Here is a 26,768-nt window from a genome sequence, read left to right as displayed (position 1 = left end):
GAGTGCGTTAGTGTCTAGTCTGTAGCCTTGTATAAATATAAGAGGTAGGCTGCTTGAGGAGTGCGTTAGTGTCTAGTCTGTAGCCTTGTATAAATATAAGAGGTAGGCTGCTTGAGGAGTGCGTTAGTGTCTAGTCTGTAGCCTTGTATAACGTTACCTGGCTCAGGTTAGCCACACTGCTGTATCTAATTTTGATGATAAAAAGGCGACATTTACATTAGCGGACTTGGGTAATATTTCTGGTATTTCCGCCCTTGGGGGGAGGTGCTTTGATGGTGAAAGGCTCCTGATTCAAGGAACTGGAGGCCACTTTTCCCTTTGAATCCGATCCGTTTGCCTTCCATTTATCAGTGCGTGACGCCTCTGGGTTTACCGCTTCTCTGTAATTAAATACGTACAGTGTAAGGAATCAGGGTATAAATTAGACATGTGGAACGTTTCAAAACTTTAATTAAGATAGGATACGTTTCGCTCACCAGGAGCGAAACGTATACTAATGAAATTTATGATAAAAGACATAAATAAAGCTTATCCTAACAAGCGAAATGTGTCTTAAATGGAACGTTTCCTATAAAAGTTTCCCATGTCTAAACGTGTGTGATTTATACCTATGTATATCTTGCGTAGTATAAGATAGGAGGGAGAGTACATGTGTTGGTATATATCTTGTGTAATATAAGATAGGAGGGTGAGTACATGTGTTGGAATATATCTTGTGTAATGTAAGATAGGAGGGAGAGTACATATTTTTTTTTATCATCACACTGGCCGATTCCCACCAAGGCAGGGTGGCCCGAAAAAGAAAAACTTTCACCATCATTCACTCCATCACTGTCTTGCCAGAAGGGTGCTTTACACTACAGTTTTTAAACTGCAACATTAACACCCCTCCTTCAGAGTGCAGGCACTGTACTTCCCATCTCCAGGACTCAAGTCCGGCCTGCCGGTTTCCCTGAACCCCTTCATAAATGTTACTTTGCTCACACTCCAACAGCACGTCAAGTATTAAAAACCATTTGTCTCCATTCACTCCTATCAAACACGCTCACGCATGCCTGCTGGAAGTCCAAGCCCCTCGCACACAAAACCTCCTTTACCCCCTCCCTCCAACCTTTCCTAGGCCGACCCCTACCCCGCCTTCCTTCCACTACAGACTGATACACTCTTGAAGTCACTCTGTTTCCCTCCATTCTCTCTACATGTCCAAACCACCTCAACAACCCTTCCTCAGCCCTCTGGACAACAGTTTTGGTAATCCCGCACCTCCTTCTAACTTCCAAAATACGAATTCTCTGCATTATATTCACACCACACATTGCTCTCAGACATGACATCTCCACTGACTCCAGCCTTCTCCTCGCTGCAACATTCATCACCCATGCTTCACACCCATATAAGAGCGTTGGTAAAACTATACTCTTACATTCCCCTCTTTGCCGCCAAGGACAAAGTTCTTTGTCTCCACAGACTCCTAAGTGAACCACTCGCCCTTTTCCCCTCATCAATTCTATGATTCACCTCATCTTTCATAGACCCATCCGCTGACACGTCCACTCCCAAATATCTGAATACATTCACCTCCTCCATACTCTCTCCCTCCAATCTGATATCCAATCTTTCATCACCTCATCTTTTTGTTATCCTCATAACCTTACTCTTTCCTGTATTCACTTTTAATTTTCTTCTTTTGCACACCCTACCAAATTCATCCACCAATCTCTGCAACTTCTCTTCAGAATCTCCCAAGAGCACAGTGTCATCAGCAAAGAGCAACTGTGACAACTCCCACTTTGTGTGATTCTTTATCTTTTAACTCCACGCCTCTTGTCAAGACCCTCGCATTTACTTCTCTTACAACCCCATCTATAAATATATTAAACAACCACGGTGACATCACACATCCTTGTCTAAGGCCTACTTTTACTGGGAAATAATTTCCCTCTTTCCCACATACTCTAACTTGAGCCTCACAATCCTCGTAAAAACTCTTCACTGCTTTCAGTAACCTGCCTCCTACACCATACACCTGCAACATCTGCAAATCCATAAATGCCACAAAGAACTCTTTAGCCTTATCTAAATACTGTTCACTTATGTTTCACTGTAAACACCTGATCCACACACCCCCTACCTTTCCTAAAGCCTCCTTGTTCATCTGCTATCCTATTCTCCGTCTTACTCTTAATTCTTTCAATAATAACTCTACCATACACTTTACCAGGTATACTCAACAGAGTATACCTGGTACATGTGCGTACATGTGTTGGTATATATCTTGTGTAATATAAAATAGGGAGAGTACATGTTTTGGTATATATCTTGTGTAATATAAGATAGGAGGGTGAGTACATGTGTTGGGATGTACCTTGTATAATACAAGGTATGAGGGAGAGTACATGTGTTGGAATATATCTTGTATAATACAAGGTATGGAGATAATAGGTAGGTATGTATATATATATATATATATATATATATATATATATATATATATATATATATATATATATATATATATATATATATATATTGTACTTTATATATTTGTGAGAAACTAACTTATTGAACTTGGACACAGTATGTGGCCAGTTACCTCTACTCCATCATATAAAACAATACGCACCACGTGACTAAAACAATGTTGAAAAGCATTAGTTTTATCTAATCTTTGGGCATTACTTAGTGTAACATACCAGTGGTTGATAAGGGTGAAGGGGCGGGGCTGGGAGCTATGACTCGACCCTTGAAAGGCATTAAAAGTTCAGAAGTAACAATATTCCCTAAACCTTCGTCAGTTTACATAGTTCTGTACAAGTTATGTCATGTTATTGTAGAAATAAAGATTATTATTAAATATTGATATTATTATTAATCAGTGTTAATTATCATTATTATTATTATGACACCTTACATTGCGTTACTTAACTATTAAAAATGACTGAATTTTTTTTTTGGGGGGGAGGGGGGATAGGGAACAGTACCCGAAATAAGTGTAAATGTGTGTGTATGTGTATTCACCTAATTGTGGTTGTAGGGGTCGATTCACAGCTCCTGGCCCCGCCTCTTCACTGGTAGCTACTAAGTCACTCTTCCTGCTCCGTGAGCTTTATCATAACTCTTCTTAAAGCTTATGTATGGATCCTGCCTCCACTACATCACTTCCCAGACTATTCCACTTCCTGACAACTCTGTGACTGAAGAAATATGTACTTCCTAACATCCCTGTGACTCATCCGAGTCTTCATGTTCCAGTTGTGACCCCTTGTTACTGTGTCCCATATCTGGAACATCCTGTCTGTCCACCTTGTGTGTGTGTGTGTATATATACATACATACATATATATATATATATATAATATATATATATATATATATATATATATATATATATATATATATATATATATAATATATATAATATATAGGTAGTAGGTTGGTAGACAGCAACCACCCAGGGAAGTACTACCGTCCTGCCAGATGACTGTGAAACAGAAACCTGTAACTGTTTTGCATGATGGTAGGATTGCTGGTTTCTTTTTCTGTCTCATAAACATGCTAGATAACAGGGATATCTTGCTACTCCTACTTACACTTTGGTCACACTTCACAGACACGCACATGCATATATATATACATACATCTAGGTTTTTCTCCTTTTTCTAAATAGCTCTTGTTCTTCTTTATTTCTTCTATTGTCCATGGGGAAGTGGAAAAGAATCTTTCCTCCGTAAGCCATGCGTGTCGTATGAGGCGACTAAAATGCCGGGAGCAATGGGCTAGTAACCCCTTCTCCTGTAGACATTTACTAAAAAAGAGAAGAAGAAAACTTTATAAAACTGGGATGCTTAAATGTGCGTGGATGTAGTGCGGATGACAAGAAACAGATGATTGCTGATGTTATGAATGAAAAGAAGTTGGATGTCCTGGCCCTAAGCGAAACAAAGCTGAAGGGGGTAGGAGAGTTTCAGTTGGGGGGAATAAATCGGATTAAATCTGGAGTATCTGAGAGAGTTAGAGCAAAGGAATGGGTAGCAGTAATGTTAAATGATCAGTTATGGAAGGAGAAAAGAGAATATGAATGTGTTAAATTCAAGAATTATGTGGATTAAAGTAAAGGTTGGATGCGAGAAGTGGGTCATAATAAGCGTGTATGCACCTGGAGAAGAGAGGAATGCAGAGGAGAGAGAGAGAGATTTTGGGAGATGTTAAGTGAATGTATAGGAGCCTTTGAACCAAGTGAGAGAGTAATTGTGGTAGGGGACCTGAATGCTAAAGTAGGAGAAACTTTTAGAGAGGGTGTGGTAGGTAAGTTTGGGGTGCCAGGTGTAAATGATAATGGGAGCCCTTTGATTGAACTTTGTATAGAAAGGGGTTTAGTTATAGGTAATACATATTTTAAGAAAAAGAGGATAAATAAGTATACAAGATATGATGTAGGGCGAAATGACAGTAGTTTGTTGGATTATGTATTGGTAGATAAAAGACTGTTGAGTAGACTTCAGGATGTACATGTTTATAGAGGGGCCACAGATATATCAGATCACTTTCTAGTTGTAGCTACACTGAGAGTAAAAGGTAGATGGGATACAAGGAGAATAGAAGCATCAGGGAAGAGAGAGGTGAAGGTTTATAAACTAAAAGAGGAGGCAGTTAGGGTAAGATATAAACAGCTATTGGAGGATAGATGGGCTAATGAGAGCATAGGCAATGGGGTCGAAGAGGTATGGGGTAGGTTTAAAAATGTAGTGTTAGAGTGTTCAGCAGAAGTTTGTGGTTACAGGAAAGTGGGTGCAGGAGGGAAGAGGAGCGATTGATGGAATGATGATGTAAAGAGAGTAGTAAGGGAGAAAAAGTTAGCATATGAGAAGTTTTTACAAAGTAGAAGTGATGCAAGGAAGGAAGAGTATATGGAGAAAAAGAGAGAGGTTAAGAGAGTGGTGAAGCAATGTAAAAAGAGAGCAAATGAGAGAGTGGGTGAGATGTTATCAACAAATTTTGTTGAAAATAAGAAAGTTTTGGAGTGAGATTAACAAGTTAAGAAAGCCTAGAGAACAAATGGATTTGTCAGTTAAAAATAGGAGAGGAGAGTTATTAAATGGAGAGTTAGAGGTATTGGGAAGATGGAGGGAATATTTTGAGGAATTGTTAAATGTTGATGAAGATAGGGAAGCTGTGATTACGTGTATGGGGCATGGAGGAATAACATCTTGTAGGAGTGAGGAAGAGCCAGTTGTGAGTGTGGGGGAAGTTCGTGAGGCAGTAGGTAAAATGAAAGGGGGTAAGGCAGCCGGGATTGATGGGATAAAGATAGAAATGTTAAAAGCAGGTGGGGATATAGTTTTGGAGTGGTTGGTGCAATTATTTAATAAATGTATGGAAGAGGGTAAGGTACCTAGGGATTGGCAGAGAGCATGCATAGTTCCTTTGTATAAAGGCAAAAGGGATAAAAGAGAGTGCAAAAATTATAGGGGGATAAGTCTGTTGAGTATACCTGGTAAAGTGTATGGTAGAGTTATAATTGAAAGAATTAAGAGTAAGACGGAGAATAGGATAGCAGATGAACAAGGAGGCTTTAGGAAAGGTAGGGGGTGTGTGGACCAGGTGTTTACAGTGAAACATATAAGTGAACAGTATTTAGATAAGGCTAAAGAGGTCTTTGTGGCATTTATGGATTTGGAAAAGGCGTATGACAGGGTGGATAGGGGGGCAATGTGGCAGATGTTGCAAGTGTATGGTGTAGGAGGTAGGTTACTGAAAGCAGTGAAGAGTTTTTACGAGGATAGTGAGGCTCAAGTTAGAGTATGTAGGAAAGAGGGAAATTTTTTCCCAGTAAAAGTAGGCCTTAGACAAGGATGTGTGATGTCACCGTGGTTGTTTAATATATTTATAGATGGGGTTGTAAGAGAAGTAAATGCGAGGGTCTTGGCAAGAGGCGTGGAGTTAAAAGATAAAGAATCACACACAAAGTGGGAGTTGTCACAGCTGCTCTTTGCTGATGACACTGTGCTCTTGGGAGATTCTGAAGAGAAGTTGCAGAGATTGGTGGATGAATTTGGTAGGGTGTGCAAAAGAAGAAAATTAAAGGTGAATACAGGAAAGAGTAAGGTTATGAGGATAAAAAGATTAGGTGATGAAAGATTGGATATCAGATTGGAGGGAGAGAGTATGGAGGAGGTGAACGTATTCAGATATTTGGGAGTGGACGTGTCAGCGGATGGGTCTATGAAAGATGAGGTGAATCATAGAATTGATGAGGGAAAAAGAGTGAGTGGTGCACTTAGGAGTCTGTGGAGACAAAGAACTTTGTCCTTGGAGGCAAAGAGGGGAATGTATGAGAGTATAGTTTTACCAACGCTCTTATATGGGTGTGAAGCGTGGGTGATGAATGTTGCAGCGAGGAGAAGGCTGGAGGCAGTGGAGATGTCATGTCTGAGAGCAATGTGTGGTGTGAATATAATGCAGAGAATTCGTAGTTTGGAAGTTAGAAGGAGGTGCGGGATTACCAAAACTGTTGTCCAGAGGGCTGAGGAAGGGTTGTTGAGGTGGTTAGGACATGTAGAGAGAATAGACGAAACAGAATGACTTCAAGAGTATATCAGTCTGTAGTGGAAGGAAGGCGGGGTAGGGGTCGGCCTAGGAAAGGTTGGAGGGAGGGGGTAAAGGAGGTTTTGTGTGCGAGGGGCTTGGACTTCCAGCAGGCATGCGTGAGCGTGTTTGATAGTGAATGGAGACAAATGGTTTTTAATACTTGACGTGCTGTTGGAGTGTGAGCAAAGTAACATTTATGAAGGGATTCAGGGAAACCGGCAGGCCGGACTTGAGTCCTGGAGATGGGAAGTACAGTGCCTGCACTCTGAAGGAGGGGTGTTAATGTTGCAGTTTAAAAACTGTAGTGTAAAGCACCCTTCTGGCAAGACAGTGATGGAGTGAATGATGGTGAAAGTTTTTCTTTTTCGGGCCACCCTGCCTTGGTGGGAATCGGCCAGTGTGATAATAATATATATATATATATATATATATATATATATATATATATATATATATATATATATATATATATATATATATATATATATATATATATATATATATTGATAATGTGAGTAGTCACGAAAGCGCTTGGAATTTCTCTATTCTTTCAGAGTGGTTGTTTTGCATATTCTGAAATCACCTGTTTACTGTGATCTTATTGCACATATATATATATATATATATATATATATATATATATATATATATATATATATATATATATAATTTTTTTTTCTCAAGTCGGCCGTCTCCCACCGAGGCAGGGTGACCCAAAAAAAAAGAAAGAAAATCCCCAAAAAGAAAATACTTTCATCATCATTCAACACTTTCACCACACTCACACATTATCACTGCTTTTGCAGAGGTGCTCAGAATACAACAGTTTAGAAGCATATACGTATAGAGATACACAACATATCCCTCCAAACTGCCAATATCCCAAACCCCTCCTTTAAAGTGCAGGCATTGTACTTCCCATTTCCAGGACTCAAGTCCGACTATATATATATATAATATATATAATATATAATATATATATATATATATATATATATATATATATATAATATATATATATATATATATGACGAGGCCTAGTATATATATTATGTAAGAAACTAATGTAACAATTCCATGCAATTCAGTCTGGTGTTCTCTGGGAAGTAGCACTGACACATTTTTTTTGTTTGATACAAAATTGTACATAAATATAAAAGAGATGGTTTGGTGTAAAGTTTTAAAAGATTGAAAGAACATAGTATTGATCCAGGTATCGGTGTTGGTGTGAAACAGTATTGTGGTTATTAACATCTTAAATTTAAAAAATAATTGACAATTTTTATATACACGAATTCACGTGAATATAAAATGTTTTTCGTTAAATGAGAAGAGTTGACAATAAATCGCTAGTGGACTCTTGAAGTGTTCCTGAAACAAATGTCTATTAGGAATGCGCTGGTGAGGGACTTGTGATCCAGGGAATTGAATCTGTGCTCCAGTTCCCTGAATTAAGCCTGGATACCTTCCATCCCCTCCCCCCACAGGTGCTGTATAATCCACGGGTTTAGCGGTTCCCCATGATTATAATAATCCATTAGGAATATTGTACCACCTTGTTAACCTCAGGTGAGTAAGTTATGCTGATTAAATTCGCTCAGTGCTAAGTATATTAAGTAACGTTACTAGGCCTCGTTATTTAGTGCCATCAAGAACTGGCCATATGCAGTGTGTTGTCAAGAATCTCGTGGAATACAGGCAGTCTTGCTTTCACATTTTTATACTATTTTTTTATTCACTAACAGATTATTCCAATTAAAATAAGTTATTCTTCAGACATAGGTATCAGAAGTATGTATTTCAAGGTATTATATGTACTAAATACACAGATAACCCGCACATAGAAACTTGTAGCTAGTTAATGCTTCAAGTCGAACCCAAACATCTTAGGTTTGTCCTGTGTGTGGGTTATTTGTGTACAGTTTCAGTCACGGTATTGTACTATGTTGTTCTCTACAGTGAATGTTTTGATGGTAATCACGTGAATAATCTGTGCTAAGCTGGAGAATCACAGGTCCACTACGTGTAGTTAACGTAGATATTAAGACCGTGCTACAAGTTAACAGAACATATTCAGAAGGTAGCCTAGCCAGAGGTAAGGCAGCTGTCCAAGCAAACTAAAACCCTGTATGGGTAATTAATGGAATAACCGGATAAAACCTACGAAGACACATTAGAGGTAATCACAGTGTATGTCATGGGAAAAGTAATGTGTAACCACAGAAAGGAAAGTAAATGCCACGGGTAAGAATTGCAAAGTAACGTATGCAGCTGTGTTTAAAACACAACAGCGTGATGAACTATTAAATATATTTCCAGATGATAGACGTATCAGTGAAAAAATCAATTTCTTTATTACTGTACATACAAAGCCTACAATAATTTGAAGGCCTATGAGATGCACAACATTCCCGGGATCAGTAATGTCATTCTTGGTTTATCCATATTAAAACGAACCAAGGTTACATAAATCGTAGTAAAACAATCAAAAGTTGTATTTATATTAAACAAGCAAAGGTTACATTATTCAAATTAAAACTAACAAAATATTGGATCATCCTAGGTTAATTGCTAGGTAAATTTTTGTATAGATTTGATTATAGGGACGACCTTTCTGTGTTGGTTTGAGAGATGGGGGGAGGGGCCGGCATGGTTTAATGACGATCACTGAATCAAGATGTAAAGAAAGTCGGCTAGACCAAGTCAGTTGTGACTTTACAGACTGAAATGTCGTAAGGTGCGAGTCCTAAGTGCGAGTTTTCGGTGATGCTATGAAGGGATGCCGGGAAACCGATTAGCTGGATGCTAGTTGTGTAGGTGGGATGTACAGTGCATGGATTTGAAGGATATGGCTGAGCATGTTGGCGTTCAAGAGGAAGAATAGTTTGAATTGCAATTATTATACTTTTTTTTTGCTTTTCCAAAGGCATACTGAATGAGGGAGATTGTCCTGAACAGAATATTTCTGATGACAATTGTATTGTAGATTGTCATGCGTAATCTTTGTTCTCGTAGCTATCAGAAAACCAGATTATGTATCAACTTTATCTTGCTGGTGGGCCAGTTAGACGCGTTAACTGATCCAAACACTGAAGTTTCATAACTACTGTTCAGTGACACAAATCAGTAAGTGGGGAGAATATAAACCACAGAATATTTACTGTATGTTGCTGCCATATCAAACCATTTGCCGAAGAGGGTCTTAGTAGAACCGAAATATACATGAGCGCTTACCTCTGTTGTATTTTGTCTTTGTAGGTGTCTGCAATTTTCACCGCTATTTAATCGATCTGCTTTGCAGATTCCTGCTTTTCAGGATGGGAACGTGCCTGCTCTTGTAACTCTGTATCGAGTTTTCCTCAAGTCCTTGATTAGTGTTTACTGTACTTGGGGGAAGAGCTACAGCCCCTGGCACCGTATTTCTTTAACGCTTAATAACAACCGGCCCTACTGATTCATCACATACTGGATCCGATCATAACTACTATTGAAATTGTATATTATGGACTCTAGGGTTGTATTAAACAATTGTCAATGAATAAACAGAAGGGTGGACGAAGGGCTAGAACAGCGGTCTGTAAATTATTCATTGTATATTTAACCTGTTCCACGTCTTGTAGCTTGTATCGTTCAACACGCTCAATGCCTTGATGAAACATGAATAATTTTGGTGGGATTTGTATGATAAAAACCATGTGCATTTTGGGTAAATCGCCGCCGCCTGTAGTTTGTTGGTCCCCGGGGAAATTAACTGCACCCCGTAGTGGATTATGACAATGTAGTTTCATGATTATTCAACACCAGTGAAGGAAACTTGGGATGCGAAATATGCAGTGTGCGAACTGAGGGAGAGTAGAGTTGGAGTTAGTACTAGAACGAGACAGGAATATCTGTAACAGGGATAGCAAGGTGGTGTGTTTTCTGGGACAGGAATATCTGTAACAGGGATAGCAAGGTGGTGTGTTTTCTGGGACAGGAATATCTGTAACAGGGATAGCAAGGTGGTGTGTTTTCTGGGACAGGAATATCTGTAACAGGGATAGCAAGGTGGTGTGTTTTCTGGGACAGGAATATCTGTAACAGGGATAGCAAGGTGGTGTGTTTCCTGGGACTGGGATGATGATGATGATAATAAAAATAATAATAATATACAAACGCATGACACAACTTATACAGACCATAGCCGTTAACTGGAGAGTGAAACATTTCCACAATAAAATGTCACATTAGTTGCATGTGTCATTTACCTAACATTCCGTAGGTAAGTTTGGGTAGCTTTAAATGATGTAGGTTGGACGGGTACATGAGTGGGTGAGAGTTGGACCTGCCCACCAAGGGCCAGTAGGCCCATTTAGACTCGATCCAAAAATGGAGGAAGATAAGTAATTTTCTTGGATCTAGAGCCCCCATCAGCATCCAGGTATCTTTGGATGCCGATGAAGGGCTCCTAATCCAAGGAATTGGCTCTACCTTTCCCTTGTATTAAACCTGATAAATTATATAAACACTTAGATAACATCAGATAAAACGAACACTGGATAAATAGAATAAAAATATAATGTAAATTAACCTTGGTTTAACACCAGATAAAACTGAAATAATAGATAATAAATAACAATGAAATTTGTTAACCTTGGTTTAAAATCAGATAAACCTGAGATGAGCAACAGACGAACTTAATTATGTTAAAATTTAGATTAAAACTGGTAATAAGAGTTAATATGGGTGAAGGTGGGGAACCAAGGCTGCCATTTACGTAAGCAGTGAGTATAGCCTTTACTCAGAGATCACGTTAAGGCAACATTTAAATGACCCACGAGAACTACTATAAACATGGTTAAATTCGGAATAAATTAAAACAATTTAAACCTCGTGGTCAGTTTAATGATGTAGATCACCTGCTGCTAGGTTCACCCTTCTTTACTATGGATCCCCTGCTACTAGGTTCACCCTTCTTTACTATGGATCACCTGCTGCTAGGTTCACCCTTTCCCATGGATCAACTGCTGCTAGGTTCACCCGTTACTATGGATCCCCTGCTGCTAGGTTCACCCTTTACCGTGGATCACCTGCTGCTAGGTTCACCCGTTACTATGGATCACCTGCTGCTAGGTTCACCCGTTACTATGGATCACCTGCTGCTAGGTTCACCCGTTACTATGGATCACCTGCTGCTAGGTTCACCCGTTACTATGGATCACCTGCTGCTAGGTTCACCCGTTACTATGGATCACCTGCTGCTAGGTTCACCCGTTACTATGGATCCCCTGCTGCTAGGTTCACCCTTTACCATGGATCACCTGCTGCTAGGTTCACCCGTTACTATGGATCACCTGCTAGTTTCACCCGTTACCGTGGATCACCTGCTGCAAGGTTCACTCGTTACTATGGATCACCTGCTGCTAGGTTCACTCGTTACTATGGATCACCTGCTGCTAGGTTCACCCGTTACTATGAATCAACTGCTGCTAGGTTCACCCGTTACTATGAATCAACTGCTGCTAGGTTCACCCGTTACTATGGATCACCTGCTGCTAGGTTCAACCTTTACCATGGATCACCTGCTGCTAGGTTCACCCTTCTTTACTATGGATCCCCTGCTACTAGGTTCACCATTCTTTACTATGGATCACATGCTGCTAGGTTCACCCTTTACCATGGATCACCTGCTGCTAGGTTCACCCGTTACTATGGATCACCTGCAGCTAGGTTCACCCGTTACTATGGATCACCTGCTGCTAGGTTCACCCGTTACTATGGATCACCTGCTGCTAGGTTCACTCGTTACTATGGATCACCTGCTGCTAGGTTCACTCGTTACTATGGATCACCTGCTGCTAGATTCACTCGTTACTATGGATCACCTGCTGCGAGGTCCACTCGTTACTATGTATCACCTGCTGCTAGGTTTACTCGTTACTATGGATCACCTGCTGTTAGGTTCACCCGTTACTATGGATCACTTGCTGCTAGGTTCACCTGTTACTATGGATCACCTGCTGCTAGGTTCACCCGCTACTATGGATCACCTGCTGCTAGGTTCTCTCGTTACTATATATCACCTGCTGCTAGGTTCACTGGTTACTATGGATCACCTGCTGCTAAGTTCACTCGTTACTATGGATCACCTGCTGCTAGGTTCACTCGTTAATATGGATCACCTGCTGCTAGGTTCACCCGTTACTATGGATCACCTGCTGCTAGGTTCACCTGTTACTATGGATCACCTGCTGCTAGGTTCACTCGTTACTATGGATCACCTGCTGCTAGGTTCACTCGTTACTATGGATCACCTGCTGCTAGGTTCACTGGTTACTATGGATCACCTGCTGCTAGGTTCACTGGTTACTATGGATCACCTGCTGCTAGGTTCACCCTTTACCATGGATCACCTGCTGCTAGGTTCACTCGTTACTGTGGATCACCTGCTGCTAGGTTCACTCGTTACTATGGATCATCTGCTGCTAGGTTCACCTGCTGCTATGGATCACCTGCTGCTAGGTTCACCCTTTACCATGGATCACCTGCTGCTAGGTTCACACGTTACTATGGATCACCTGCTGCTAGATTCACCCTTTACCATGGATCACCTGCTGCTAGATTCACCCTTTACCATGGATCACCTGCTGCTAGATTCACCCTTTACCATGGATCACCTGCTGCTAGATTCACCCTTTACCATGGATCACCTGCTGCTAGGTTCACCCGTTACTATGGATCACCTGCTGCTAGGTTCACCCTTCTTTACTATGGATCACCTGCTGCTAGGTTCACCCTTTACCATGGATCACCTGCTGCTAGGTTCACCCGTTATTATTGATCACCTGCTGCTAGGTTCACCCTTTTCCATGGATCACCTGCTGCTAGGTTCACCCGTTACTATTGATCACCTGCTGCTAGGTTCACCCGTTACTATTGATCACCTGCTGCTAGGTTCACCCTTTTCCATGGATCACCTGCTGCTAGGTTCACCCTTTTCCATGGATCACCTGCTGCTAGGTTCACCCGTTACTATGGATCACCTGCTGCTAGGTTCACCCTTTTTTACTATGGATCACCTGCTGCTAGGTTCACCCTTCTTTACTATGGATCACCTGCTGCTAGGTTCACCCTTTACTATGGATCACCTGCTGCTAGGTTCACCCTTCTTTACTATGGATCACCTGCTGTTAGGTTCACCCTTCTTTACTATGGATCACCTGCTGCTAGGTTCACCCTTCTTTACTATGGATCACCTGCTGCTAGGTTCACTCGTTACTATGGATCACCTGCTGCTATGTTCACTGGTTACTATGGATCACCTGCTGCTAGGTTCACTGGTTACTGTGGATCACTTGCTGCTAGGTTCACCCGCTACTATGGATCACCTGCTGCTAGGTTCACCCTTTACCATGGATCACCTGCTGCTAGGTTCACCCGTTACTGTGGATCACCTGCTGCTAGGTTCACTCGTTACTCTGGATCACCTGCTGCTAGGTTCACTCGTTACTATGGATCACCTGCTCCTAGGTTCACCCGCTGCTATGGATCACCTGCTAGGTTCACCCTTTACCATGGATCACCTGCTGCTAGGTTCACCCGTTACTATGGATCACCTGCTGCTAGGTTCACCCGTTACCATGGATCACCTGCTGCTAGATTCACCCTTTACCATGGATCACCTGCTGCTAGATTCACCCTTTACCATGGATCACCTGCTGCTAGGTTCACCCGTTACTATGGATCACCTGCTGCTAGGTTCACCCTTTTTTACTATGGATCACCTGCTGCTAGGTTCACCCTTTACAATGGATCACCTGCTGCTAGGTTCACCCGTTATTATTGATCACCTGCTGCTAGGTTCACCCTTTTCCATGGATCACCTGCTGCTTGGTTCACCCGTTACTATTGATCACCTGCTGCTAGGTTCACCCTTTTCCATGGATCACTTGCTGCTAGGTTCACCCGTTACTATTGATCACCTGCTGCTAGGTTCACCCGTTACTATTGATCACCTGCTGCTAGGTTCACCCTTTTCCATGGATCACCTGCTGCTAGGTTCACCCTTTTCCATGGATCACCTGCTGCTAGGTTCACCCGTTACTATGGATCACCTGCTGCTAGGTTCACCCTTTTTTACTATGGATCACCTGCTGCTAGGTTCACCCTTCTTTACTATGGATCACCTGCTGCTAGGTTCACCCTTTACTATGGATCACCTGCTGCTAGGTTCACCCTTCTTTACTATGGATCACCTGCTGCTAGGTTCACCCTTCTTTACTATGGATCACCTGCTGCTAGGTTCACCCTTCTTTACTATGTATCACCTGCTGCTAGGTTCACCCTTCTTTACTATGGATCACCTGCTGTTAGGTTCACCCTTCTTTACTATGGATCACCTGCTGCTAGGTTCACCCTTCTTTACTATGGATCACCTGCTGCTAGGTTCACCCTTCTTTACTATGGATCACCTGCTGCTAGGTTCACCCTTCTTTACTATGGATCACCTGCTGCTAGGTTCACCCTTCTTTACTATGGATCACCTGCTGCTAGGTTCACCCTTCTTTACTATGGATCACCTGCTGCTAGGTTCACCTTTCTTTACTATGGATCACCTGCTGCTAGGTTCACCCTTCTTTACTATGGATCACCTGCTGCTAGGTTCACCCTTCTTTACTATGGATCACCTGCTGTTAGGTTCACCCTTCTTTACTATGGATCACCTGCTGCTAGGTTCACCCTTCTTTACTATGGATCACCTGCTGCTAGGTTCACCCTTCTTTACTATGGATCACCTGCTGCTAGGTTCACTCTTCTTTACTATGGATCACCTGCTAGGTTCACCCTTCTTTACTATGGATCACCTGCTGCTAGGTTCACCCTTCTTTACTATGGATCACCTGCTGCTAGGTTCACCCTTCTTTACTATGGATCACCTGCTTCTAGGTTCACCCTTCTTTACTATGGATCACATGCTGCTAGGTTCACCCTTCTTTACTATGGATCACCTGCTGCTAGGTTCACCCTTCTTTACTATGGATCACCTGCTGCTAGGTTCACCCTTCTTTACTATGTATCACCTGCTGCTAGGTTCACCCTTCTTTACTATGGATCACCTGCTGCTAGGTTCACCCTTCTTTACTATGGATCACCTGCTGCTAGGTTCACCCTTCTTTACTATGGATCACCTGCTGCTAGGTTCACCCTTCTTTACTATGGATCACCTGCTGCTAGGTTCACCCTTCTTTACTATGTATCACCTGCTGCTAGGTTCACCCTTCTTTACTATGGATCACCTGCTGCTAGGTTCACCCTTCTTTACTATGGATCACCTGCTGCTAGGTTCACCCTTCTTTACTATGGATCACCTGCTGCTAGGTTCACCCTTCTTTACTATGGATCACCTGCTGCTAGGTTCACCCTTCTTTACTATGGATCACCTGCTGCTAGGTTCACCCTTCTTTACTATGGATCACCTGCTGCTAGGTTCACCCTTCTTTACTATGGATCACCTGCTGCTAGGTTCACCCTTCTTTACTATGGATCACCTGCTGCTAGGTTCACCCTTCTTTACTATGTATCACCTGCTGCTAGGTTCACCCTTCTTTACTATGGATCACCTGCTGCTAGGTTCACCCTTCTTTACTGTGGATCACCTGCTGCTAGGTTCACCCTTCTTTACTATGGATCACCTGCTGCTAGGTTCACCCTTCTTTACTATGGATCACCTGCTGCTAGGTTCACCCTTCTTTACTATGGATCACCTGCTGCTAGGTTCACCCTTCTTTACTATGGATCACCTGCTGCTAGGTTCACCCTTCTTTACTATGGATCACCTGCTGCTAGGTTCACCCTTCTTTACTATGGATCACCTGCTGCTAGGTTCACCCTTCTTTACTATGGATCACCTGCTGCTAGGTTCACCCTTCTTTACTATGGATCACCTGCTGCTAGGTTCACCCTTCTTTACTATGGATCACCTGCTGCTAGGTTCACCCTTCTTTACTATGGATCACCTGCTGCTAGGTTCACCCTTCTTTACTATGGATCACCTGCTGCTAGGTTCACCCTTCTTTACTATGGATCACCTGCTGTTAGGTTCACCCTTCTTTACTATGTATCACCTGCTGCTAGGTTCACCCTTCTTTACTATGGATCACCTGCTGCTAGGTTCACCCTTCTTTACTATGGATCACCTGCTGCTAGGTTCACCCTTCTTTACTATGGATCACGTGCTGCTAGGTTCACCCTTCTTTACTATTGATCACCTGCTGCTAGGTTCACCCTTCTTTACTATGGATCACCTGCTGCTAGGTTCACCCTTCTTTACTATGGATCACCTGCTGCTAGGTTCACCCTTGTTTACTATGGATCACCTGCTGCTAGGTTCACCCTTCTTTACTATGGATCACCTGCTGCTAGGTTCACCCTTCTTTACTATGGATCACCTGCTGCTAGGTTCACCCTTCGTTACTATGGATCACCTGCTGCTAGGTTCACCCTTCTTTACTATGGATCACCTGCTGCTAGGTTCACCCTTCTTTACTGTGGATCACCTGCTGCTAGGTTCACCCTTCTTTACTATGGATCACCTGCTGCTAGGTTCACCCTTCTTTACTATGGATCACCTGCTGCTAGGTTCACCCTTCTTTACTATGGATCACCTGCTGCTAGGTTCACCCTTCTTTACTATGGATCACCTGCTGCTAGGTTCACCCTTCTTTACTATGGATCACCTGCTGCTAGGTTCACCCTTCTTTACTATGGATCACCTGCTGCTAGGTTCACCCTTCTTTACTATGTATCACCTGCTGCTAGGTTCACCCTTCTTTACTATGGATCACCTGCTGCTAGGTTCACCCTTCTTTACTATGTATCACCTGCTGCTAGGTTCACCCTTCTTTACTATGTATCACCTGCTGCTAGGTTCACCCTTCTTTACTATGTATCACCTGCTGCTAGGTTCACCCTTCTTTACTATGGATCACCTGGTGCTAGGTTCACCCTTGTTTACTATGGATCACCTGCTGCTAGGTTCACCCTTCTTTACTATGGATCACCTGCTGTTAGGTTCACCCTTCTTTACTATGGATCACCTGCTGCTGGGTTCACCCTTCTTTACTATGGATCACCTGCTGCTAGGTTCACCCTTCTTTACTATGTATCACCTGCTGCTAGGTTCACCCTTCTTTACTGTGGATCACCTGCTGCTAGGTTCACCCTTCTTTACTATGGATCACCTGCTGCTAGGTTCACCCTTCTTTACTATGGATCACCTGCTGCTAGGTTCACCCTTCTTTACTATGTATCACCTGCTGCTAGGTTCACCCTTCTTTACTATGGATCACCTGCTGCTAGGTTCACCCTTCTTTACTATGGATCACCTGCTGCTAGGTTCACCCTTCTTTACTATGGATCACCTGCTGCTAGGTTCACCCTTCTTTACTATGGATCACCTGCTGCTAGGTTCACCCTTCTTTACTATGTATCACCTGCTGCTAGGTTCACCCTTCTTTACTATGGATCACCTGCTGCTAGGTTCACCCTTCTTTACTATGTATCACCTGCTGCTAGGTTCACCCTTCTTTACTATGGATCACCTGCTGCTAGGTTCACCCTTCTTTATTATGTATCACCTGCTGCTAGTTTCACCCTTCTTTACTATGGATCACCTGCTGCTAGGTTCACCCTTCTTTACTATGTATCACCTGCTGCTAGGTTCACCCTTCTTTACTATGGATCACCTGCTGCTAGGTTCACCCTTGTTTACTATGGATCACCTGCTGCTAGGTTCACCCTTGTTTACTATGGATCACCTGCTGCTAGGTTCACCCTTCTTTACTATGGATCACCTGCTGTTAGGTTCACCCTTCTTTACTATGGATCACCTGCTGCTAGGTTCACCCTTCTTTACTATGGATCACCTGCTGCTAGGTTCACCCTTCTTTACTATGTATCACCTGCTGCTAGGTTCACCCTTCTTTACTATGGATCACCTGCTGCTAGGTTCACCCTTCTTTACTATGGATCACCTGCTGCTAGGTTCACCCTTCTTTACTATGGATCACCTGCTGCTAGGTTCACCCTTCTTTACTATGTATCACCTGCTGCTAGGTTCACCCTTCTTTACTATGGATCACCTGCTGCTAGGTTCACCCTTCTTTACTATGGATCACCTGCTGTTAGGTTCACAATTCTTTACTATGGATCACCTGCTGCTAGGTTCACCCTTCTTTACTATGGATCACCTGCTGCTAGGTTCACCCTTCTTTACTATGTATCACCTGCTGCTAGGTTCACCCTTCTTTACTATGGATCACCTGCTGCTAGGTTCACCCTTCTTTACTATGGATCACCTGCTGCTAGGTTCACCCTTCTTTACTATGGATCACCTGCTGCTAGGTTCACCCTTCTTTACTATGGATCACCTGCTGCTAGGTTCACCCTTTACTATGGATCACCTGCTGCTAGGTTCACCCTTCTTTACTATGGATCACCTGCTGCTAGGTTCACCCTTCTTTACTATGGATCACCTGCTGCTAGGTTCACCCTTCTTTACTATGGATCACCTGCTGCTAGGTTCACCCTTCTTTACTATGTATCACCTGCTGCTAGGTTCACCCTTCTTTACTATGGATCACCTGCTGCTAGGTTCACCCTTCTTTACTGTGGATCACCTGCTGCTAGGTTCACCCTTCTTTACTATGGATCACCTGCTGCTAGGTTCACCCTTCTTTACTATGGATCACCTGCTGCTAGGTTCACCCTTCTTTACTATGGATCACCTGCTGCTAGGTTCACCCTTCTTTACTATGGATCACCTGCTGCTAGGTTCACCCTTCTTTACTATGGATCACCTGCTGCTAGGTTCACCCTTCTTTACTATGGATCACCTGCTGCTAGGTTCACCCTTCTTTACTATGGATCACCTGCTGCTAGGTTCACCCTTCTTTACTATGGATCACCTGCTGCTAGGTTCACCCTTCTTTACTATGGATCACCTGCTGCTAGGTTCACCCTTCTTTACTATGGATCACCTGCTGCTAGGTTCACCCTTCTTTACTATGGATCACCTGCTGTTAGGTTCACCCTTCTGTACTATGTATCACCTGCTGCTAGGTTCACCCTTCTTTACTATGGATCACCTGCTGCTAGGTTCACCCTTCTTTACTATGAATCACCTGCTGCTAGGTTCACCCTTCTTTACTATGGATCACGTGCTGCTAGGTTCACCCTTCTTTACTATTGATCACCTGCTGCTAGGTTCACCCTTCTTTACTATGGATCACCTGCTGCTAGGTTCACCCTTCTTTACTATGGATCACCTGCTGCTAGGTTCACCCTTGTTTACTATGGATCACCTGCTGCTAGGTTCACCCTTCTTTACTATGGATCACCTGCTGCTAGGTTCACCCTTCTTTACTATGGATCACCTGCTGCTAGGTTCACCCTTCGTTACTATGGATCACCTGCTGCTAGGTTCACCCTTCTTTACTATGGATCACCTGCTGCTAGGTTCACCCTTCTTTACTGTGGATCACCTGCTGCTAGGTTCACCCTTCTTTACTATGGATCACCTGCTGCTAGGTTCACCCTTCTTTACTATGGATCACCTGCTGCTAGGTTCACCCTTCTTTACTATGGATCACCTGCTGCTAGGTTCACCCTTCTTTACTATGGATCACCTGCTGCTAGGTTCACCCTTCTTTACTATGGATCACCTGCTGCTAGGTTCACCCTTCTTTACTATGGATCACCTGCTGCTAGGTTCACCCTTCTTTACTATGGATCACCTGCTGCTAGGTTCACCCTTCTTTACTATGTATCACCTGCTGCTAGGTTCACCCTTCTTTACTATGGATCACCTGCTGCTAGGTTCACCCTTCTTTACTATGTATCACCTGCTGCTAGGTTCACCCTTCTTTACTATGTATCACCTGCTGCTAGGTTCACCCTTCTTTACTATGTATCACCTGCTGCTAGGTTAACCCTTCTTTACTATGGATCACCTGCTGCTAGGTTCACCCTTGTTTACTATGGATCACCTGCTGCTAGGTTCACCCTTCTTTACTATGGATCACCTGCTGTTAGGTTCACCCTTCTTTACTATGGATCACCTGCTGCTGGGTTCACTCTTCTTTACTATGGATCACCTGCTGCTAGGTTCACCCTTCTTTACTATGTATCACCTGCTGCTAGGTTCACCCTTCTTTACTGTGGATCACCTGCTGCTAGGTTCACCCTTCTTTACTATGGATCACCTGCTGCTAGGTTCACCCTTCTTTACTATGGATCACCTGCTGCTAGGTTCACCCTTCTTTACTATGTATCACCTGCTGCTAGGTTCACCCTTCTTTACTATGGATCACCTGCTGCTAGGTTCACCCTTCTTTACTATGGATCACCTGCTGCTAGGTTCACCCTTCTTTACTATGGATCACCTGCTGCTAGGTTCACCCTTCTTTACTATGGATCACCTGCTGCTAGGTTCACCCTTCTTTACTATGTATCACCTGCTGCTAGGTTCACCCTTCTTTACTATGGATCACCTGCTGCTAGGTTCACCCTTCTTTACTATGTATCACCTGCTGCTAGGTTCACCCTTCTTTACTATGGATCACCTGCTGCTAGGTTCACCCTTCTTTATTATGTATCACCTGCTGCTAGTTTCACCCTTCTTTACTATGGATCACCTGCTGCTAGGTTCACCCTTCTTTACTATGTATCACCTGCTGCTAGGTTCACCCTTCTTTACTATGGATCACCTGCTGCTAGGTTCACCCTTGTTTACTATGGATCACCTGCTGCTAGGTTCACCCTTGTTTACTATGGATCACCTGCTGCTAGGTTCACCCTTCTTTACTATGGATCACCTGCTGTTAGGTTCACCCTTCTTTACTATGGATCACCTGCTGCTAGGTTCACCCTTCTTTACTATGGATCACCTGCTGCTAGGTTCACCCTTCTTTACTATGTATCACCTGCTGCTAGGTTCACCCTTCTTTACTATGGATCACCTGCTGCTAGGTTCACCCTTCTTTACTATGGATCACCTGCTGCTAGGTTCACCCTTCTTTACTATGGATCACCTGCTGCTAGGTTCACCCTTCTTTACTATGTATCACCTGCTGCTAGGTTCACCCTTCTTTACTATGTATCACCTGCTGCTAGGTTCACCCTTCTTTAGTATGGATCACCTGCTGCTAGGTTCACCCTTCTTTACTATGGATCACCTGCTGCTAGGTTCACCCTTCTTTACTATGGATCACCTGCTGTTAGGTTCACAATTCTTTACTACGGATCACCTGCTGCTAGGTTCACCCTTCTTTACTATGGATCACCTGCTGTTAGGTTCACAATTCTTTACTATGGATCACCTGCTGTTAGGTTCACAATTCTTTACTATGGATCACCTGCTGCTAGGTTCACCCTTCTTTACTATGGATCACCTGCTGTTAGGTTCACCCTTCTTTACTATGGATCACCTGCTGCTAGGTTCACCCTTCTTTACTATGGATCACCTGGTGTTAGGTTCACTATTCTTTACTATGGATCACCTGCTGCTAGGTTCACCCTTCTTTACTATGGATCACCTGCTGCTAGGTTCACCCTTCTTTACTATGGATCACCTGCTGCTAGGTTCACCCTTCTTTACTATGGATCACCTGCTGCTAGGTTCACCCTTCTTTACTATGTATCATCTGCTGCTAGGTTCACCCTTCTTTACTATGTATCACCTGCTGCTAGGTTCACCCTTCTTTACTATGGATCACCTGCTGCTAGGTTCACCCTTCTTTACTATGTATCACCTGCTGCTAGGTTCACCCTTCTTTACTATGTATCACCTGCTGCTAGGTTCACCCTTCTTTACTATGGATCACCTGCTGCTAGGTTCACCCTTCTTTACTATGGATCACCTGCTGCTAGGTTCACCCTTCTTTACTATGGATCACCTGCTGCTAGGTTCACCCTTCTTTACTATGGATCACCTGCTGCTAGGTTCACCCTTCTTTACTATGGATCACCTGCTGCTAGGTTCACCCTTCTTTACTATGGATCACCTGCTGCTAGGTTCACCCTTCTTTACTATGTATCACCTGCTGCTAGGTTCACCCTTCTTTACTATGGATCACCTGCTGCTAGGTTCACCCTTCTTTACTATGGATCACCTGCTGCTAGGTTCACCCTTCTTTACTATGGATCACCTGCTGCTAGGTTCACCCTTCTTTACTATGTATCACCTGCTGCTAGGTTCATCCTTCTTTACTATGGATCACCTGCTGCTAGGTTCACCCTTCTTTACTATGGATCACCTGCTGCTAGGTTCACCCTTGTTTACTATGGATCACCTGCTGCTAGGTTCACCCTTCTTTACTATGGATCACCTGCTGTTAGGTTCACCCTTCTTTACTATGGATCACCTGCTGCTAGGTTCACCCTTCTTTACTATGGATCACCTGCTGCTAGGTTCACCCTTCTTTACTATGTATCACCTGCTGCTAGGTTCACCCTTCTTTACTATGGATCACCTGCTGCTAGGTTCACCCTTGTTTACTATGGATCACCTGCTGCTAGGTTCACCCTTCTTTACTATGGATCACCTGCTGCTAGGTTCACCCTTCTTTACTATGTATCACCTGCTGCTAGGTTCACCCTTCTTTACTATGGATCACCTGCTGCTAGGTTCACCCTTCTTTACTATGGATCACCTGCTGCTAGGTTCACCCTTCTTTACTATGGATCACCTGCTGCTAGGTTCACCCTTCTTTACTATGGATCACCTGCTGTTAGGTTCACAATTCTTTACTATGGATCACCTGCTGCTAGGTTCACCCTTCTTTACTATGGATCACCTGCTGTTAGGTTCACAATTCTTTACTATGGATCACCTGCTGTTAGGTTCACAATTCTTTACTATGGATCACCTGCTGCTAGGTTCACCCTTCTTTACTATGGATCACCTGCTGTTAGGTTCACCCTTCTTTACTATGGATCACCTGCTGCTAGGTTCACCCTTCTTTACTATGGATCACCTGCTGTTAGGTTCACAATTCTTTACTATGGATCACCTGCTGCTAGGTTCACCCTTCTTTACTATGGATCACCTGCTGCTAGGTTCACCCTTCTTTACTATGGATCACCTGCTGCTAGGTTCACCCTTCTTTACTATGGATCACCTGCTGCTAGGTTCACCCTTCTTTACTATGTATCACCTGCTGCTAGGTTCACCCTTCTTTACTATGGATCACCTGCTGCTAGGTTCACTCTTCTTTACTATTGATCACCTGCTGCTAGGTTCACTCTTCTTTACTATGTATCACCTGCTGCTAGGTTCACCCTTCTTTACTATGGATCACCTGCTGCTAGGTTCACCCTTCTTTACTATGGATCACCTGCTGCTAGGTTCACCCTTCTTTACTATGGATCACCTGCTGCTAGGTTCACCCTTCTTTACTATGGATCACCTGCTGCTAGGTTCACTCTTCTTTACTATGGATCACCTGCTGCTAGGTTCACTCTTCTTTACTATGGATCACCTGCTGCTAGGTTCACTCTTCTTTACTATGGATCACCTGCTGCTAGGTTCACTCTACTATGGATCACCTGCTGCTAGGTTCACCCTTCTTTACTATGTATCACCTGCTGCTAGGTTCACCCTTCTTTACTATGGATCACCTGCTGCTAGGTTCACCCTTCTTTACTATGGATCACCTGCTGCTAGGTTCACCCTTCTTTACTATGGATCACCTGCTGCTAGGTTCACCCTTCTTTACTATGGATCACCTGCTGCTAGGTTCACCCTTCTTTACTATGGATCACCTGCTGCTAGGTTCACCCTTCTTTACTATGGATCACCTGCTGCTAGGTTCACCCTTCTTTACTATGGATCACCTGCTGCTAGGTTCACCCTTCTTTACTATGGATCACCTGCTGCTAGGTTCACCCTTCTTTACTATGGATCACCTGCTGCTAGGTTCACTCTTCTTTACTATGGATCACCTGCTGCTAGGTTCACTCTTCTTTACTATGGATCACCTGCTGCTAGGTTCACTCTTCTTTACTATGGATCACCTGCTGCTAGGTTCACTCTACTATGGATCACCTGCTGCTAGGTTCACCCTTCTTTACTATGTATCACCTGCTGCTAGGTTCACACTTCTTTACTATGGATCACCTGCTGCTAGGTTCACCCTTCTTTACTATGGATCACCTGCTGCTAGGTTCACCCTTCTTTACTATGGATCACCTGCTAGGTTCACCCTTCTTTACTATGGATCACCTGCTGCTAGGTTCACCCTTCTTTACTATGGATCACCTGCTGCTAGGTTCACCCTTCTTTACTATGGATCACCTGCTTCTAGGTTCACCCTTCTTTACTATGGATCACCTGCTGCTAGGTTCACCCTTCTTTACTATGGATCACCTGCTGCTAGGTTCACCCTTCTTTACTATGGATCACCTGCTGCTAGGTTCACCCTTCTTTACTATGTATCACCTGCTGCTAGGTTCACCCTTCTTTACTATGGATCACCTGCTGCTAGGTTCACCCTTCTTTACTATGGATCACCTGCTGCTAGGTTCACCCTTCTTTACTATGGATCACCTGCTGCTAGGTTCACCCTTCTTTACTATGGATCACCTGCTGCTAGGTTCACCCTTCTTTACTATGTATCACCTGCTGCTAGGTTCACCCTTCTTTACTATGGATCACCTGCTGCTAGGTTCACCCTTCTTTACTATGGATCACCTGCTGCTAGGTTCACCCTTCTTTACTATGGATCACCTGCTGCTAGGTTCACCCTTCTTTACTATGGATCACCTGCTGCTAGGTTCACCCTTCTTTACTATGGATCACCTGCTGCTAGGTTCACCCTTCTTTACTATGGATCACCTGCTGCTAGGTTCACCCTTCTTTACTATGGATCACCTGCTGTTAGGTTCACCCTTCTTTACTATGTATCACCTGCTGCTAGGTTCACCCTTCTTTACTATGGATCACCTGCTGCTAGGTTCACCCTTCTTTACTATGGATCACCTGCTGCTAGGTTCACCCTTCTTTACTATGGATCACGTGCTGCTAGGTTCACCCTTCTTTACTATTGATCACCTGCTGCTAGGTTCACCCTTCTTTACTATGGATCACCTGCTGCTAGGTTCACCCTTCTTTACTATGGATCACCTGCTGCTAGGTTCACCCTTGTTTACTATGGATCACCTGCTGCTAGGTTCACCCTTCTTTACTATGGATCACCTGCTGCTAGGTTCACCCTTCTTTACTATGGATCACCTGCTGCTAGGTTCACCCTTCGTTACTATTGATCACCTGCTGCTAGGTTCACCCTTCTTTACTATGGATCACCTGCTGCTAGGTTCACCCTTCTTTACTGTGGATCACCTGCTGCTAGGTTCACCCTTCTTTACTATGGATCACCTGCTGCTAGGTTCACCCTTCTTTACTATGGATCACCTGCTGCTAGGTTCACCCTTCTTTACTATGGATCACCTGCTGCTAGGTTCACCCTTCTTTACTATGGATCACCTGCTGCTAGGTTCACCCTTCTTTACTATGGATCACCTGCTGCTAGGTTCACCCTTCTTTACTATGGATCACCTGCTGCTAGGTTCACCCTTCTTTACTATGTATCACCTGCTGCTAGGTTCACCCTTCTTTACTATGGATCACCTGCTGCTAGGTTCACCCTTCTTTACTATGTATCACCTGCTGCTAGGTTCACCCTTCTTTACTATGTATCACCTGCTGCTAGGTTCACCCTTCTTTACTATGTATCACCTGCTGCTAGGTTCACCCTTCTTTACTATGGATCACCTGCTGCTAGGTTCACCCTTGTTTACTATGGATCACCTGCTGCTAGGTTCACCCTTCTTTACTATGGATCACCTGCTGTTAGGTTCACCCTTCTTTACTATGGATCACCTGCTGCTGGGTTCACCCTTCTTTACTATGGATCACCTGCTGCTAGGTTCACCCTTCTTTACTATGGATCACCTGCTGCTAGGTTCACCCTTCTTTACTGTGGATCACCTGCTGCTAGGTTCACCCTTCTTTACTATGGATCACCTGCTGCTAGGTTCACCCTTCTTTACTATGTATCACCTGCTGCTAGGTTCACCCTTCTTTACTATGTATCACCTGCTGCTAGGTTCACCCTTCTTTACTATGGATCACCTGCTGCTAGGTT

General features: G+C 43.5%; 1 protein-coding gene across 7 annotated transcripts in view; it reads left to right on the top strand.

Moving 5' to 3' along the window:
* The window catches only part of LOC128699797 (serine-rich adhesin for platelets), a 350,518-nt gene that overhangs the window by 32,976 nt on the left and 290,774 nt on the right, over positions 1-26,768 (top strand). The window lies entirely within an intron of this gene.

The sequence above is a fragment of the Cherax quadricarinatus genome, chromosome 81 (assembly GCF_038502225.1).
Source record: "Cherax quadricarinatus isolate ZL_2023a chromosome 81, ASM3850222v1, whole genome shotgun sequence".
Classification (NCBI taxonomy): Eukaryota; Metazoa; Arthropoda; class Malacostraca; order Decapoda; family Parastacidae; genus Cherax; species Cherax quadricarinatus.
This window is presented reverse-complemented; position numbering and strand designations above follow the sequence as displayed.